Source organism: Microtus ochrogaster, chromosome 5 (assembly GCF_000317375.1).
Source record: "Microtus ochrogaster isolate Prairie Vole_2 chromosome 5, MicOch1.0, whole genome shotgun sequence".
NCBI lineage: Eukaryota > Metazoa > Chordata > Mammalia > Rodentia > Cricetidae > Microtus > Microtus ochrogaster.
Genome location: NC_022012.1, coordinates 3,987,310 through 3,993,309, shown reverse-complemented (window position 1 = coordinate 3,993,309; position 6,000 = coordinate 3,987,310). Strand labels below are relative to the sequence as shown.

Sequence of the window (6,000 nt, the reverse complement as noted above, 5' to 3'; positions counted from 1 at the left end):
GGGAGGCAGAGGCAGGTGGATCTCTGTGAGTTCGAGACCAGCCTGGTCTACAGAGCTAGTTCCAAAACCACCATAGAGAAACCCTGTCTTGGAAAAAAAGAAAAAGAAATAAGAGAACTAACAGATGTCATGACTCAAAAGGACTTAATAGACATCTATAAAACATTCCACTCAAACACAAAAGAATATAGTTTCTTCTCAGCATCTCATGCAACCTTTTCTAAAATTGATCGCAAACTCAGTAATAAAGCAAAACTCCACAGATATAAATATTGGAGTAACCCTTTGTATCTTATCGGATCACCATGGTTTAAAGTTATAATTTAACAACACTACACTCAGAAAGCCTACAAACTCATGGAAATTGAACAGTGAACTATTTAACCACCCCTGGGTCAATGAAAAAATAAAGAAATAACTAAAGACTTCCTAGAATTCAATGAAAATAAAGGCACAACATACCCAAACCTATGGGACACTATGAAAGCAGTGCTAGGAGGGAAGTTCATAGCACTACGTGCCTACATAAAGAAAGTGGAGAAAGCTCACACTAGTGACTTAACAGCACACCTGAAAGCTCTATAGCAAAAAAAAAAAAGAGGGCTGAAATCAATAAAATAAAAACAAAGAAAATAATACAAAGAATCAATGAGACAAAGAGCTGGTTCTTTAAGAAAATCAACAAGATAGACAAACCCTTATCCAACTTAATCAAAATGCAGAGAGAGAACATCCAAATAAACAAAATCAGAAATGAAAATGGGAACATAACAACAGACACTGAGGAAATCCAGAGGCTCACTAGATCATACTATAAAATCCTATACTCCACAAACTGGAAAATGTAAAAGAAATGGACAATTTTCTGGATAGATACCATATACCAAAATTAAATCAAGACCAGATAAGCAATTTAAGTAGACCTATAACTGCAAGGAAATAGAAGCTGTCATCAAAAGCCTCCAAACCAAAAAAAGCCCAGAACAGGATAGCTTTAATGCAGAACTCTACCAGAAAGTCCAAGAAGAGTGAGTACCAATACTCCTCAAAATGTTCCACATAATAGAAACAGAAGAATCATTTCCAAACTCTTTTTATGAGGCCACAGTTACCCTGATACCAAAACCACACAAAGACTCAATCAAAAAAGAGAATTACAGACCAATCTCACCATGAACATAGATGCAAAAATACTGAATAAAATACTGGCAAACTGAATCCAAGAACACATCAAAAAAATCATCCATCATGACCAAGTAGGCTTCATCCCAGAGATGAAGGGCTGGTTCAACATACAAAAATCAATCAATGTAATCCACCATATAAATAAACTGAAAGAAAATAAACATATGATCATCTCATTAGGTGCTGAAAAAGCATTCCACAAAATTCAACACCCCTTTATGATAAAGGTCTTGGAGAGATCAGGGATACAAGGAACATATCTAAACATAATAAAAGCAATATACAGCAAGCCGACAGCCAACATCAAATTAAATGGAGAGAAACTCAAAGAAATTACACTAAAATCAGGAACAAGACAAGGCTGACCACTCTCTCCATATCTATTAAACATAGTCTTTGAAATTCTGGCTATTAGCAAAAAGACAATAAAAGGAGATCAAGGGGATTAAAATTGGAAAGGAACAAGTCAAACCTTCATTATTTGCAGATGATATGATAGTGTATATGTAAGTGATTCCAAAAACTCTACTAAAGAACTCCTACAGCTGATAAATACCTTCAGTAATGTGGCAGGATACAAGATCAACTCAAATAATCAGAAGTCCTCCTATACTCAAATGATAAAGAAGCTGGGAAAAAAATCAGAGAAACATCATCCTTCACAATAGCCACAAATAACATAAAATATCTTGGGGTAACACTAACCAAAGAAGTGAAAGAACACTAACCTATTTGACAAGAACTTTAAGTCTTTGAAGAAAGAAATTAAAAAAGATACCAGAAAATGGAAAGATCTCCCATGCTCTTGGACAGGTAGAATCAACATAATAAAAATGTCAATCTTCCAAAAGCAATCTATAGATTGAATGCAACACACTCATCAAATCAAAATTCATCAAAATCCCAACATAATTCATCACAGACCTTGAAAGAACAATAATCAACTTCATATGGAAAAGCAAAAAACCCAGGATAACCAAAATAATCCTGTACAATAAAGGAACTTCTGGAGACCTCACCACCCCTGACATCAAGCTCTATTACAGAGCTACAGTACTGAAAACAGCTTGGTATTGGCATAAAAACAGAGAGTTTGACCAATGGAATAGAATGGAAGACCCAGATATTAATCCATGCACCTATGAAGACCTAATTTTTATCAAAGAAGCTAAAATTATACAATGGAAAAAAGAAAGCATCTTCAACAAATGGTGGTGGCATAACTGGATGTAGAAGAATGAAAATAGATCCATATCTATCCCCATGCACAAAACTCAAGTCCAAATGGATTAAAGATTTCAATATAAATCTGACCACACTGAACTTGATAGAAGAGAAATTGGGAAGTAGCTTTCAATGCATAGGCACAGGAGACCACTTTCTAAATATAACACCAGTAGCACAGACACTGAGATCAGCAATCAAATTAAATGAGACCTCTTAAAACTAAGAAGCTTCTGTAAAGCAAAGCACACAGTCAATAAGGCAAAAATGCAGCCCACTGAATGTTAAAAGAGCTTCACCAACCCCACATCAGACAATGGACTGATCTCCAAAATATATAAAGAGCTCAAAAAATTAGATATTGAAATTCCAAATAACCTAGTTAAAATGGGTGTAGAACTAAACAGAGAATTCTCAACAGAAGAATCTCAAATGGCCAAAAGGCACTTAAGGAAATGTTGAACATCCTTAGCCATCAAAGAAATGCAAATCAAAACAATTCTGAGATACCATTTTATACCTGCCAGAATGGTCAGGATCAAAAACACCAATGAGAGCTTATGCTAGAAAGGATGTGCATTAAGAGAAACACTCATAGGAATGCTGGTGGGAATGCAAACTTGTACCACCACTTTGGAAATCAGTATGGCAGTTTCTCAGAAAATTGGGAATCAACCAACCTCAGGATCTTGGGCATACACCCAAAAGATGCTCAGTCATACTAGAAAGACATTTGTTTGAATATGTTTACAGCAGTATTATTTGTAATAGCCAGAACCTGGAAACAACCTAGATGCCCCTCAACCAAAGAATGGATAAAGAAAATGTGGGGCGAGTGTGGCAGGTTAAAGGGGTTAGTGAGGTTCTGGAAATGAGAAGGCCAGAGTCTGTCCCTGTGGAGAGCCACGCGCCACCCCTGCAGCCTGACTTCTTCCTGGTCTCTGTCCTCCCCTGGGGCAAGAGAGGTCAAACAAGCTGTTTGGGTGGGAAAAGAGAAGGGATGGAGGAAGTTGACAGAGATGAGCAAAGCAGGTAGGGGCGGGGGCTGACCAGGAACCCAGCTTTCTGCTCAGTACCCAGGCATCCAGCCCCCAGCTCACCCCTCACTTCTTCCAGCCCCCATTCCCCTCAGGAACCCAGGGTTCCGGTCCTCCTTCCAAATTCCAGCCACCCCTCCCCCATCAGTATCTCTTCCCAAGACCAGGGATGGAGGCTGAAAGACCCCAGGAAAAAGAGGAAGGTGAGCAGGGTTCCCCAAAAGATGATCAGGGCTGGCCTCCTGTGAACTCCACCACTGGGCCTTGGCGATCTGCTCCTCCCTCCCCTCCTCTTCAGGAACCTGCCACACAGCCCTAGGCCCCCCGTCAGGCTCCCTGCTCTCCCTGCAGACAAAGCTCCCTCTCTATCTGGTGGCTGAGGCCCAGTCCCGCCGCCTAGAGGATCAGAGGGCCACCTTCCACACTCCTCAGGTCCCCCCAAGCCTAGCCCCAACCCCACCCCGAATTCTCGAGGACAAAGAACAGCTCTACAGCACCATCCTTAGTCACCAGTGCCATCGAATGGAAGCCCAATGGTCAGAGCCGCCACCCCATGCCCACCCCACCCACCTCCGCCCTCCAGGTGACAGGAGCTCCTGAAGCTGCTACTGAGCTTTCAGGGTGGAGGTCGAATGGAGGAGCAGAGATCCCGGCCCCCTCCACACACCTGCTGAGACCTGAACTCCCAACCAGCCCTTCTCTCTAGGACTCAAAGCTGGGCCACCTGGCAGGCATGTCTTCAACTCTGTGTGGCAGGGGCACCAGAAACCAGAAACTGAAGACCCGGCAGTATTCAACACCCACTTCTCCAGGGAACTGGATTTGGGACAAGTACTCTAACCTTGAATATAAGCAAGGTAGCGTGGACCTAGCTCCCTAAGACAGGTAAGAGTCTCTGTCCTGAGCTGTCAAACTACTAAACAGGGTGTGAGGGCTGAGGCCTGCCCCTTTCTGCCTAGTAAGAAAAAAAGAAAAAGATTAAGACAACTGTCTGCCACTAGCACCCCAAGTCCGAAGGCAGAGGGGCCCAGAGGCCTTAGGGAACCTTAGCCCCGCCCACCCCGCCCCCTGCTGCTGAGTCTTTCTGATGTTTTGGTTGTATGAATAAATATAATTCCCCTCTGGAATATGTGGGGCATTTACACATTAGAGTACTACTTGGCAGTAAAAAAAACAATGACATCGTGAAATTTGCATCCAAATGGATTAAACAAGAAAATACCATCCTGAGTGAGGCACCCCAGACCCAAAAGGATGAATATGGTATGTACTCACTCATAAGTGAATACTAGCTATAAACAAAGGATACTGAGCCTATAGCTCATGCCTAGAGAAACTAAGTAACAAAGTAAACCCTAAGAAAAACATATATAGATCCTCCTGAAAAGTCGAAATAGACAAGATTGCCTGACAAAATTGGAAACATGGGGGTGGGTGAAAAGGGAGGGTGGAAGAGAAAGAGAAGGGGGGAAGAATAGGGGTGAGAAGAACTTGAGGGGACACGGTAGTCGGGATGGAGGAAAGACAGAGATGAAAGCAAGGAAAAAGATATCTTGATTGAGGGAGCCATTATGGGGCTTGCAAGACACCTGGCTCTAGAGAGATTCCTGGGAATCCACAAAGATGACCCCAGATAAGACCCTAAGCAATAGAGGAGAGGGTGTCTGAACCGGCCTTGCTCTGTAGTCAGACTGATGAATATCTTAAATATCACCATGGAACTTTCATCTAGCAACTGATGGAAACAGAGGCAGAGACCTGCATTGGAGCACTGGACTGAGCTCCCAAAGTTCAGCTGAAGAGTGGGAGGAGTGAACATAGATGCAAAAATACTGACTAAAATACTGGCAAACTGAATCCAAGAACACCTCAAAAAAATCTGAGCAAAGAGGTCAAAACCTTGATGGGGACATCCACTGAAAAAGTTTACCTGAGCTCACCAACTCCAGCCAGACTGGTAAGGAAAAAGATCTGTCAAAATTAGTCTCTCTGAATGTGGTTGACAGTTGCATGGCTGGGGCAGACTGAAAGGACACTGGCAGTGACACCAAGATTTATCCCTACTGCTTGCCCTGGCTTTTGGGGCGCCTGTTCTCTTTGGAGGGATACCTTGCTCAGTCTAGATATCGTAGGGAGGGCCTTAGACCTTCCCCAAAGCAATGTCCCTTACCCTCTCTGTGAAGTGGGTGGGGGTGGGATGAGAAGATAAGTGGAAGGAATGGGAGGAGGGGAGGGAATGGGAACTTGGATTGGTATGTATAATGAAAAAAGATAGTTGGTTTTCTTTTAAAAAAACAAATAAAATAAAAAATCAGGATGCCAACACAAAGCCTCTAGAAGGCTCAAGGAAAAAGAACATTACATCAAAATATTAGTAAGTCCATCTTAATTTATGGTTATAATTATGTTCTAACTTAATATGTTGATTTTTAAACAATCCTTTTTCATAATTTTTTGTTCCAAACAATGCCTTTCAGTTTTCCAGTTATCAATCAATAATAATAGTTAGAAGGCATCGGTTTAACTGTTATCTACTGTGTTGTTAGAAAGTACT

General features: G+C 41.7%; 1 protein-coding gene and 1 pseudogene across 1 annotated transcript in view; one reads left to right on the top strand and one right to left on the bottom strand.

Annotated features, from left to right (window-relative positions):
• The window catches only part of Trpc6 (transient receptor potential cation channel subfamily C member 6), a 120,821-nt gene that overhangs the window by 91,288 nt on the left and 23,533 nt on the right, over positions 1-6,000 (bottom strand). The gene's annotated exons all lie outside the window — the stretch shown is intronic.
• On the top strand, positions 3,616-4,120 carry LOC101990960 (annotated as a pseudogene).